This window comes from Cebus imitator, unplaced genomic scaffold, assembly GCF_001604975.1.
Source record: "Cebus imitator isolate Cc_AM_T3 unplaced genomic scaffold, Cebus_imitator-1.0 Scaffold565, whole genome shotgun sequence".
NCBI lineage: Eukaryota > Metazoa > Chordata > Mammalia > Primates > Cebidae > Cebus > Cebus imitator.
Window position 1 is genome coordinate 468,433 of NW_016107880.1, and position 12,981 is coordinate 481,413.

Sequence of the window (12,981 nt, forward strand, 5' to 3'; positions counted from 1 at the left end):
AGATTCCTGGGCCCTGTTTCCCTTTGTCTCAACAGGATAAGGTAGGACCTGAGAGTTTATGTTTGCAATTAATTAATTGACTAATTATGCACAAGGTAATTCAAATACAGCTTGTCTGGCCTTTGGAAAGCAGTGATTTGGGAGTAGAAATGGAATGGTCACTTGTCCTGGCCAAAGCATCTAAGGACACACTGCTTTCAACATCCTCCTTCTCGTAAACCCGAACGGCAGTTTAGTGCCACCTTTGCACAGAGAATTTTTTTAAGTATAAGGTAATTGTAGTAATGATTAATACCAGTTAAGATTGCTTTTTGCAAATGTGGCCTATAAATATAGGATCCAGTAAGGCATCTGGGAGTTCACATTTGGCTTCAACACCACCTTGGCCTTGATGGTGATTCATCTCCTCATCCAGAGATTGCAAGGTGGATTCATCTACAGTGCTCTAGCTTTCACATCCTCTGCTATGCACCCTCAGTTCTCATTCTCTTGTTTCTGCTTTCTTACCTGCTCTTCTCCCATAATGAAGATTGCTGTGGCAGACACCAGACGCCGACAGGCCTGGTCCCAAAAGTAGAAAGGTTGCGTAAGGGTGTCCAAAATATACCTAAACATCCTAATAAGGCTGCTTCTCAAGTCGCCCACATGGTTGAATCTAAAGTATGTCAATGTCCATTTGGGCAGGGCCCTTTAAAAGCCACTGGGCAGATGAAGGTTGTCTTGGCAGCTTGAGGTTGGTAGGTGAGTGCATACATACACTCTAGACCAAAAAATTCATGACATCCCCCCTCCCACAGACTGCAGGAGTCAAAAAGTTCCCTTGAGCAATTTTTCCCTCTAGACACCCAGCCAATAACATCAACAAAAAGTGCCTCATGTGCATCTTCTGCAGCTCAGTGGCAGATGGGAACAACCCCCATAAGGTTTGTGCCAGAATGAAGCTGTGATATCAGCCTCTAAGATGGAACACTGCAGAAATACCCTTGGGGGGGAGCCCAGGCCCTGCTCACCAGCAGAAGCCTCCTGTGCTTCCCACATGTCCAAAGAGGGTGTGGCTGACGATGGGGAAAATGTATAAAATGTGACAAGGGCAGAAGGGACAGGGCTACATTTAGAGGAGTCTGGCCTGGTCTCTACCTATCTCATAGATAAAAAAAATAACAGGGCCAGTGTTAAAAAATCACTTTCCTAGCCCCAAATACTCATTAGATATCCATTTGACCACTTGATGCTAGGCACTCACTGGTCAGGAACAAAACACTTAAATCGATTGGTGCACATATCATTAGAAAAAAAGTTCAAGAAGGAAAAAGAATCAGATTCAGCTTAGGAAATGTGCTCCTGGGATGCAGCGTGGAAGCCAGGTAGAAAAAGCTGGGCCACGGTCCGATCTCTACTGAGGGACCACCCAAAGGACAGATGGGGACTGGGTCAGGGGAGGTGACAGAGGTTAGGGGTTCGGCTTGCCGTCCAAACGAGTTCCACAACTTAGGGCAACATAAAAATCTCTACAGATTGCATGGGGAAACTTCTGACCTTGGGAGTTGCGGTTGGTTCAAGATAGTGGATCACTGGGTGATGCATTGCACTTGGGAATTCACGCATTTATGCAACTAATATTCTATGGACTTACGTCTTCTAACCTCAGAGGCTGTGCTCTTCCCAAGTCACCCTCTTGGCCTTGTTACTAGGAGCTAAAGACAAAATAAGAGGGGAATTCAGATGGCTTCTGCCTTTCTGTAGCTTATAGTGCTGTGGGAAAATGGATATGAATAAAATAATAATGCATGCAGTGGACTCAGAATTGATAGTCATGATTGCAGAAATGGAATGCTCTCTGTTTTCCCATATGTGAGCACCATTTGTTCTCAAGACCCCATTTCTGCTAAGGAGTTCAAGGGGTCTTTTTCATTACCTCTTTGGTAATTTCACAGCCAATTTAGAAATCAAGTTTGATGGATTCAAAGCTTACTGATGAATGAAAGGACTCTCCTCTCTTACCGGGAGTTTTCCCCTCCATTCTTCCTCTCTAGGTTTGCATCTAGGAGCAGAAAAATAACACAGCAGCTTTCTGGCTATTGTTCCTTTCCCGAAAGCCTAGCCCTCCAGGTGGTTGGCCACTGGCCTTAACTACCCTTGCATCCAGTCCCATCTGGGGGAGAAAATAAAGACATGGTGTGAATGCTCTCCTTCTCATAGTCCTTTAGATTTTGTATCTGCCTGCCTTTCAGACAGAATGGAGGGATAGAGGAAGAGGTTGGCTAAAAGGAGAGAACCTGATACAATGTTTTCCAGTAGCCACAAAAATATTGGTAGATTCGTCACAATGATAGTATTTAAAGATACCCTATCTTTCTCCATAGTATTCCCAAACAATCTCCTATAGGCATACTGTCAAAGGGCATCAATGAGGCGCTGAGTTTGGGGTCACTCCAGGTCATTAGAGGCCATTAAGCACTAAAGGATGGATTTGAGCCTCTCTTGCACTCAGCAGGCAGCAGCGAGGGCAGTCTTTCTGGGGAGATCTTCTAGGTAGGAGTCATTGTATTTAGTGAATTTGCCTAATCACTGAAAATGGAAGAGCATTTACTAAAAAGACATAGTGACAAAGTACAGGCTTTCCATTAAGGGCTTCTTCATTCAGTTTAATTAGCGACCACAGCCATGACACTGTAAAGGTAGATTGCAGTGTGAATTTCCCTAAAGTTCTGGTTCTGAAAAGAATGCTTTCAAGGACTAAACATGTTAGACAAGCCAGGTAGCTCCTTGGAAAGGACAGACTCTCCAGAGGAGACTTGCAAAGACGAGTTAATTCAAACTTGTAATCACTGACCGCTTCATTCCTGCACTCATTCAATAAACGTTTAAATATCTAGGGGCATCTGCTTTATGTTGGTGTAGATGGATTGACTGATAGATGAATGGAGAGAGAGAGGGAGGGAGGGAGAGAAGAAGAGTGGCAGACAAAGAGAAAGAATAATAAGCATTATAGGGAAGGGGTAGTCTATGCCTTCAAAACGCTTATAGGCCTTTTGGTGACATAAGAGTATATATATGCACAGAGTAAAACAGTATTTTCAGAATTAAGAGTAATGTCACTCAGCAGTACAAAACATCTCACACGCTGTCTGTGTCAACATTTAGAGCCAAACAGAGCCCAAGGGAATGGAAATGACTGATGAAAGGAGGCACAGCCAGGGCAGGACCTGGGTAGGCCGCGAAGGGGAGATAAAATGTGTATAGACAAAAAGAGAAAAAGTGTTCATGGAGCAGAGACTACACAAGTCTGGCTGGAATGAGAGGGATCTTTTCAAAAGAAGCACGAGGCAGTGTGATGAAGAATCAAAAGCACAGGTTTTAGCACGAAACAGTTCTGAATTCAAACCCCTGTTCCACTTCTGAGTGCTGTGTAGCCTGGAGCAGTGACTTAGTCTTGCTGTGCCTCGGATTTTTAAAATCTTTGAAACTGGAACAAAATCATCTGTATAACAAAGTTTCTGTAATGATGGTGAAAAATAATACATACAGTCCTGACATAAGCAAATGCTATTTCCCTTACTTTTTGTACAAAGTGCTATATAACACACAAAACACTTCCATAGATACTAGCCATTTGACCCTCACCATAACCTTGTGAGATGGATAAAGCAGGTATAAATATCCTCATTTCATGGGTGCTTGGAGATTTTTACTATACATCCAGAAAAATAAATAAATGGAAAAACACTCTATGATGAGCTCAACCAAAGGCTTGAAGATTAATTAAGTGTTGGGATTTAATTCAATAGGTAATAGGATACCATTGAATAGTCTACCCCAGAAAAATGAAGGAATAACAGTATTTTAGGAAGGTTAATCTGGCAGTGGTAGGCAAATTGGATGGAAAAGGAGTTATTCAAGTATGCCTCCAAGGCAAGTATTTTGGGTATTGCAGCTAATAGAAGTATCAGGTTATATGCTTCACGATGGCTGCTGATGCAATTTGACATCATTTCCTCATCACCAAGAAGACATATGCGGTGGTCCATCTGCCTTTCTTGTTTGTCTCTTCCTTCCTTGCAAAGTGGTGATAATGATAATGACAGTAATACAAATGACATAATAGCTATGGGGTCCGAGTATCAACAATGTAGTGGAACTGTGTTTATACAGTGAAACCTAATCTTCACAATGTTGGTGATGGGGACTGTCATGATCAGAGAGGTTGATAACTGGCCTAGGGTAACAGAGCTAGTGCTGAGAATACAGGTTTGAACCCAGCTCTCATTCTAAAATCTAAGTACTCTACCATTTTCCCTTCAGGATTTGGAAGACTGTCTTTCATCACGTAAAGGAAATATTTTATTTATACAAACTCTGCACAAGAGTCAAACCCCCAATGTTGGCTTAACAACTTGATTGATGGCACCAAGGAAAGACTTAACCAGCCCACAATACAGAGTACTCTCTTGAGGGGCATTTCAGCCTCTGCTAGGAGTCAGATCACCGTCTTACAGAGTCTTAACCTGTGACAGGGGTACAGCCTGAACGCCCCAGAGACTCATCTGCCATGTCAGCCTCCTAGTACTGTTTCTTGCAAGTCCAAGTCTGCACAGATAATAGAGTACTCCTAAGACACAGTGTCATACTGATGTGAATCTGCTGAAAGCCATCTGCTTTCCCTGGATCAAGAGTGAGCTCTGAAGCCCAGTGATGAAGGCCTTCATCACCTGGCCTGGGCCTCTCTCGGCTCTATTCCTTGCTCTACAGTTTGCCCCCAAGTGACACATAAAATTCTTGTTTTCCCCACAGACCATGACATTTCCAGTTGGTGCTGAGCCTTTTCCTTTCCTGTACCTTTACATTTGAATTTCCTCAAATCCTCCTAATACGTTCAGCATTTGAAAAGGATGGCTTCCCTCTTGTTCCAGAATAGGTGCTTCTTCCTCCAGTGCCTCCATAATTCCACATGCATTTGGCCATTATTTCCCAACATCACGGTATTAAAGTCTTTTGGGTGTATTCCTGTGTATTAGATTGTGAATGCCTTGAGATAAAGTTCTGTTGTTTGATTCATCACCTTTGCATAATTTCTGGCCAGTAGTAAAGGTTTGAATATGATGTTTGAATAAATGAGTGAGTGAATGAATGAATGAATGAAACGTTCTCAGAAAGGATTGTAGAAAGATTCCTCTAGTATTCTAATATCCACAAAAATGATTCACAATTTGGAGGCAATATATGGGGTAATGTGGCAACTGTAGCTTACCCAAGAACAAAGAAGCAGGAATGATGAATCATCACTGAGAATCTCTAATCAGGAGGCTGAAATCCAATGAAGGTGGGTGGAGGAAAGGACACACACCCATTTTGTGTGGGCATTAGAAACCAGTCAACTCTGACATGTACGCTATGCTCCTTGTCTCTTCTTTAAAACCAGTTTGCGGAGAACTCGTAGGGGAGCACATGGAAAGTGTAATGCAGGGAAAGAATCAGCTCTAAATGGAGGCTGAAACGCTGGGCATTCTCTGAAGAGGCCAGCTTCCGAAATCAAGTGTGCAGGCAGACAGGAGATAGACGGCATGACTCGATAGGTGCTTTCAAGACACTCCGTTGCATTTATTGCAATTCCTGCTTACATAACATGATAGCAACCGGGTATTAGTCCGTTCTCATGCTGCTAATAAAGACACACCTGAGACTGGGAAATTTATCAAGGTTCCACATGGGTGGGGAGGCCTCACAATCATGGCAGAAAGCAAATGAGGAGCAGTTATGTCTTACAAGGCGGTAGGCAAGAGATAGCCTGTGCAGGGGAACTCCCATTTATAAAACCATCAGATCTCGTGAGACTTATTCGCAACACATAAGAACAGTATGGGGGAGCCTACCTCTGTGATTCAATTATCTTCACCTGGCCCCACCCTTGATACAGGGGAATTATAACAATTCAAGGTGACTTTTGGGTGGGGATACAGCCAAACCATATCAACCCAGCACACTTACAAGTCAGCTACCCAACATGTTCAGCTCTCTGAGTTGCAGTGCTAAATCAGAAGTAATTGAATTTAGCAATGATAAATCAGATATGAACAAAGTAGCTGGGCTTCTCACAAAATTTATGTAATAAAGCTTATGCTATTTCCTCATAGGAGGTCCCATCTGACATACACTCAGAGCCAATTTATCTTTATTTTACAAGTGATTTTAGAAGGGGGTGGGCCTATATTATAGCGATTAAGAGTGAGGGCTTTGGAGCAGACTGCATTCATTCTAATCTGGCTCTGATGTTTGCGAGGTGAGTCACCGTGAGCAAACTCTTTAGACCCCCTGCACCCCAGTTTCCTCAGCTGTACAGTGGAAAGATCAATAGGCCATACTTACAGGGCTGTTGTGAGGATAAAAGCACTCAACAGATATTAGTTATTATGAAATGTGGTTATCTAGTGTCTAATCTCACAGTGAATTAGAAACAGTGAAGAAAACGGTGTTATTAAGTCAAGTGTGCTGAAAACTAAGGCAACTGAAGTTTTGGCAGCACACAGGCACTAGAAGCCGAAACATACACATTAAAAAAGGGTGATAGTGTGGGGCTATTGGACCAATCACTGGAAAACATTAAAAACTCCCGGTCTTTTTGAAGCTTTCATCTGACTAGGGAGCTGAACATGAAACAGATGAATGCATAATGGGGGGTGTAGCTCAGCAGTAGAGATTTGACTGCAGATGAACACATAATATCAGACACAACAGGAGGTATAGGGAGAATAAAGGAGGGCCTGGGGAGAGGAAGTGTAAGGAAATGAGAAAAAGCCTCTCTGAGGTGGACGTCCAGGCTGAGACTTACATAGTAAGAGAGTGCAACACATGTAGAAATCTGGGAAATGGTATTCTTGGCAGAGGGAAGTACAGGTGCAAGGCCGCGAGCCTCTGTTGTACTTGATGGGTTTTTAGATCATTAGAATGATACTTCCATGAGGGAGACCTGTTTGTCTGTTTCATTCACTGCTGTGCCCTAGGCGCCCAGGAGAATGCCAGACAGGTGGTATTTGCTCAATTAATATTCTTGAATGAATGAATGCAAGGAGACAGGAGTAGCTGGAGCATTGGAAGCAAGAAGGGTGGTGCAAGAGGAAGTCCACAAGACAGAAGGGTACAGACCATGTGGGGCTCATGGGTCATGGTGCGGACTTCAGAGATGTTCTAAGATAATGGGAGATGGCTGGAGGCATGCTGGCTGCTGGGTGGCAGTACACAGTAATGGACAAGCAAGCAGGTGGCAGGATAATCCAGGCTGAAGGTGACTGGGCTTGAACTAGAAAAGGGACAGTGAAGGTGATGAGAAATGCCCAGTTCTAGGTACACACCATGTTCATCACTGCATAACTTGATAGAGTATGAAATTGGAGGAGAACTAATTTACCAACAGTAAGGGAGGAGACAGGGAAGAGGTGGCAGAAGTGTATTAATAAAAATTGTTCAGCAATGAACCTGATATGCAAATAGAGACAGGGATAAATATTTAAAATGTGGGCCAGTGGCTCATGTGGGCGGTGGCTCATGCCTGTAATCCCAGAACTTTGGGAGGCCAAGGCGGGCAGATCACTTGAGATCAAGAGTTCAAGACCAACCTGGGTGACACAATGAGACTCTGTCTCAAAAGAAAGAAAAAAAAAAGTGGCATGGAGTATAAATTTTAGAAAGAGAAAGACCTATGGCACCACTCCATTCATGTAACTTTGGAAATGACTAAACCTCGTGTATCTTATAGGGATACATATCTACATATTTGCATATGTAAAGACGAACTTTATGCTCTTTCGAGTTGATTTTTAGTGGAGGCTGGGAGTGGAGGGGTAGTGAAAAGAGGAATGTAGGGAGAAATTGAGATAAAAAGAACAATAAAAATATGGTGATAATGCACTTAAATCTTGGCTCCTGGGGCTCAAACACAAAGAAAACAACCCTCTTGACCCTCAACCATTAATGACCAATTTCTCTATGATGACTTATAATTCATAAAATCATTTTACTTTTGTGGTATATGTGGTCCCTAACCTCTCAGATGGTCCCCAATGATCACTGCCTCCTAATATTCATGCTCCTGTTTAGTCCTTTCTCATGCTGAATAGGGCTGACCTGAAAATCAATGGGATATTATAGCAATGACAACATGTGACTGCCAAGGCTAGTTCATAAGAGATATTTCGGCTTATTCCTTGTTCTCTTGGATCAGTTGCTCTGAAGGAAGCCAGCAGCCATGTTGTGAGGAAGTTCAAGCAGCTCTGTGAAGACATCTACATGGTGAGGAACTAAGGCCTTCTGCCAACAGCTACCATGCACCTGCCAGCCACACTAGTGTACCATCTTGGAATCAAATGCTCTAGCCTCAGTCAAGCTTACAGATGACTTATGCTCCTGCCCCCATCTTTACTATAACGTCATGAGAGACTCTGAGCTGGGGCACCCAAATAAACTACTGCCGAAATTCCTAGGTCACAGAATCTCTGTGGGGTGATAAGTAATTATGACTGTTTTAAGTTGTCGGTGTCGAGGTAATTTGTTATGAAATAAGAGATTAAATGGACCTCATTTAAGTCAGTGTACTCTTTCCTTCAGAACTGCCTCGCTAAGAGTTGCTGAGAAGTAAAAGGACTGTCTGGCTTGGGACTGATTCATTGCTTCTCATTATTTCCTCCTTTCCTCCTATTGGGAAAGGTGCTAAAAGCGATAATTTAAATCAAAATCAGTAACCACCTAGTTCAGGTAAAATCAAGTCCTGCAAAATTGGACCATATAAAATCAAGTGTTGGCACTGCAGCTAACTGTAGAAACATCTTTAAACAGACAAATGAGTCCTAGGATTACACAGTGGTTTTCATTAATGCTTCCTTTTCTGTATCATGTAGACTTCCGAAAAATCATTGCCTTGCTTTGAAACCTTCTCTCTTTGCTCTCTTTACCACCTTTTAAGACAGCTCTATAATAGTACCCATCACGAACTGATGAGCTTAAAAAAGTGAAAGAATTTTGCATTTCCTGATTTTTAGTAGGATTTAAAATTTTCCCGCAGTGACAGAGAGAGAGCATGTGCCAAGGGACTGACGTATGAAAGATCCTGTTGGTCTATTAAGGCGCTTGGTGGGAGAAGTGAACACCTTAGTCCATCACGGTAAAGAGAGCCACGAGATAGAAAGTGGGAATGGTGTTTTCCTCCCTTGTTGGAAATGATGGCTATTAGTTTGCCATGCTACTTTAAATATACAGGAAAGAAAAAACTGTCATGGTTAAATTCTAGTAAATCAGGAGACCAAGAATACTAATAGAACTTGTAACAGGAGGTACAAACGCTTACGTTTGACTGAGTTCAAAATTTGCCAGTGATCTCTGCCTCGCCAATGGTTTACACGTGTCAGACAGGGGACACCGCAGGAGGGTTCAGGGCTCATGATGGAAATGGAACCCACTGAGACAAGGAGGGCCCTGGCTGCAGCTCAGGCTGTAGGATGTGCGACCTCTCCCAGGTAGCCAAGAGGCCTGAACCGAGATGTTCACGAGAGTGTTGGGAACAGGAACCAAGGCTGGGCAAAGGTAGAAGGAGTCTTAACAACTGGCTAATAAATATGAATAGAATAGGCCAGGGGAACATAGGTTAAGCAGAGGTTGATTCCCAGAATCTGTAGAATTCCAGAAAGGACAAAGAGGAAAACTGTAAAATCAGAAGCCTGGAGGATTCTTGGGATTCAAAGAGAGAAATATCTTCTTTATCCAAGATAACAGTCATCCCCTCAAATTAATAATAACAGAACTTAATATTTTTTTCCACATAAAAATGTTTTTTTTTTTCCTGGAAAAGACACATAACATTATATTGTAATTTTAAGTCCTTACTTTTGAGACAGTATATTGCCTTGTCACCCAGGATGGAGTGCAGTGGCATGATCATAGTTCACTGCACCCTCCACCTCCCAGGCTCACGTGGTCCTCCCAACTCAGTCTCCCAAGTAGCTGGGACTACAAGCTCATGCCAGCACACCTGTCTAATTTTTAAAAATTTTTTGTAAAGATTGGGTCTCACTATGTTGCCCAGGCTGATCTTAAACACCTGGGCTCAAGCAGATCCTCCCACCTCAGCCTCCCAAAGAATTATAGGTCTTAAATCATCTGGGTGAAAATTTGAGATGATAATGAAGATTAGACAAAGACAATCACCAGGTCTTTCTTAAGAGAGAGATAACGTGTAGTGAAGAACATTGGTTTTGGAATTCAGATAGTGGTCCTGTTTTATTCCAACTTTGTGACCTGAAGTGAGCTAATGAGCCTCAGTTTCTAGAAGTTAGTATTTATTAATAGTCTTCACTATAAGCCAAGCACTGTGCCCAGGGATTTACATGCATGTTTCCATTACATTCCCACAATAGCCCTTTGAGTGTTGCTATCTTCCAATATATGAATGAGGAAACTGGGGCTGAAAGAGAGGTTCAATCATCTGTCCAAGGTCTTCGAACTAACAGTGCCGGTGTCCGAAGGCAAGACTGCAGAGCCAGAGCTTCCCACCTCTGTACTACAGGTCCTCTGACCTCGGAGAGGAAAGCTTCAGAATACGTATTCCAGGTCCTGGAGACAGAGGACATTATCTTGGGAAGTTATATTCAGACTAGCAAGTAAGTTCTAGGAAGGATCAACAAATCGATGACATCTGAATTTGTGCCAACCAAATTTGTCTTAGGAAAGGCTGCAGTATCTTGATCTCACATCCATCCAAATGGAATGGAAAGAACTGAACAGGATAAAGTGCATCTGCCCCTTCACAGCGAGCCAAGCCCGTCTGTAGCTGGAGTTAAGACCAGAAACCTTTAATCTGTTCTGGGCTTTTGCTTTCCCGGAGGGCAGGAATTCATTTTGAACAGTACCTAACACTGAATAAATAGTAAATGTTTCTTGAATTGAAAATTTTTTCCAAAAATTATTTGTTTTGTTCAAACTATGAAGATGCATGCTTTTTCTACTACGATATACCCTCTAGGGTTTAGATGCGGGGGTAATGGTTTTAGTGGAATTTGGGAGCTGGGACACCAGGTGGGGTGAATTCAGCCTAAGGATGAGAATCAGAACAGCAACATTTTCAGTTTTTTTTCTACCTAAGCAATTTCTTGATGCAGCTATTAAAAATAAATAGGTGGTTTTATCTTCAGCTTTCTTTACTGTTCACTTTCAAAGAAAATTCGTTCCCGTTTTCTTTGTGCTCTCCATTCGGTTTGCTATTTCACATCCCTTCTCTGGTTATTTAGTTCCCTGGCATCAATCTTCCATCTTCAACTTCGCCTGCTCTTATTGTCTTCCCTTTCTGAATCTGCATGCCTCTGTCATTTTCCCTGGATCAAGGAGGTTAAGTTGACAAATACCTATTTTTGAAAGTAGGAAGGGAAAAAGGAACAACAAACTTCACTCGGATGTTTGGAAGTTTGCTTTCATAGATCGCCAGGCTCTGCTGACTTATTTATAAAAGACTATTTTGATTTTGGCATCATCAAAGAGCTTATTCATGTCAAGGTTTTTAAGGTGATAAACTGCAAAGATGAAGGATTATCTACTGTGAAAGAAAGTTTTTTTTTGGTTGTCTGGCATGAGGAAAAGAACATTACTGCTAGGAAATGGTCTGGGCCAAATACCAGATTACTCCTTTTGTGAATTTGCAAATCAGTAGAACTGGTCAGCCATTGGAAAGGGGAGATAACTCAGAGGCTGCAAGCCATCCCTGAGAAAAACTGGCATGAGAAAGAAACCCAAATTAAAATAACATAGCCTATAATTAGTTTTTTTTTTCTAAATGAGACCATCTATTTGCTAACATCAGCAAGGAATTAAAGTGATATAGTACAATCTCCTCAAATTTATATGGGAATCTCATCTCTTCACAAGATTACAGTTCTTGGGTTGGGGTCCCATGTTCCAATGAGAGCATGTATGTAAACCTCTGGGCACAGTGCCCAGCATATACTGAAGGCTCTCAATAAATACTAACTTCTGGAAAATGAGGCTCACTAGCTTGCTTGGGTTTGTGTCCTTTCCAAATTCATAAGTTGAATTCCTAACCTCCAGAGTCTCAGAATATGACTGTACTGTATTTGGAGATAGGGCATTTAAAGAGGTAACTAGGTTCAAATGAGGTCCTATGGGTGGGCACTAATCCAATATGACTGGCTTCCTTAGAGGAAGGGATCAGGACACAGACACACAGGGAGGCCCATGTGAGGGCACAGGGAAAGGCAGCCACCTGCAAGTCAAGAAGAGAAGCCTCAGAACGAACCAACCCTGCGAACGCCTTGACCTTGGACTTCCAGCCTTCAAAACATAAGGAAATAAATTTCTGTTGTTTAACACACTCAGTACGTGGTACTTTGTAATGGCAGCCGTAAGAAATGATTCTAGTTGCTCATGAACATTTCATCACTTCTGTACCCGTAGGGCGTGTGTGTTTGTGTGTGTAGTGACAAGATGAAATTGAAGAAAATATCTTTACCTTTCCAGCTCAGTACTCCTCCAAATGAAAGTACAAAAACAGTGCAAGGTGATGTGGATACTCTGAAAAACAACTGGGATTCCACAGATTATTTCTAACACTGACTCAGCTGCCCCAGGCAACTTCCTGCTGAGAGTGTGAGCTGGGGCTGAGGTCCCATAAAACTGACAGATATCACTGCTAGGAACCATGCTCATCCTTGGGTAAGAATTACTGCTCTAATCAGCAGTGTTACTGTTGAAAGTATATTTATTTCCTTTTAGAATGTTGTGAGGCCGGCCGCAGTGGCGCACGCCTGTAATCCCAGCACTTTGGGAGGCTGAGGTGGGCAGATCACGAGGCCAAGAGACCGAGATCATCCTGGCCAACATGGTGAAACCCCGTCTCTACTAAAACATACAAAAATTAGCTGGGCGTGGTGGTGCGCACCTGTCGTCCTAGCTACTCGGGAAGCTGAGGCAGGAGAATTGCTTGAACCC

The 12,981-nt window shown here is 42.6% G+C and overlaps 2 protein-coding genes across 16 annotated transcripts in view; one reads left to right on the top strand and one right to left on the bottom strand.

Annotated features, from left to right (window-relative positions):
* The window catches only part of DLGAP1 (DLG associated protein 1), a 980,899-nt gene that overhangs the window by 428,901 nt on the left and 539,017 nt on the right, over positions 1–12,981 (bottom strand). The gene's annotated exons all lie outside the window — the stretch shown is intronic.
* The window catches only part of LOC108294152, a 93,509-nt gene that overhangs the window by 942 nt on the left and 79,586 nt on the right, over positions 1–12,981 (top strand). The gene's annotated exons all lie outside the window — the stretch shown is intronic.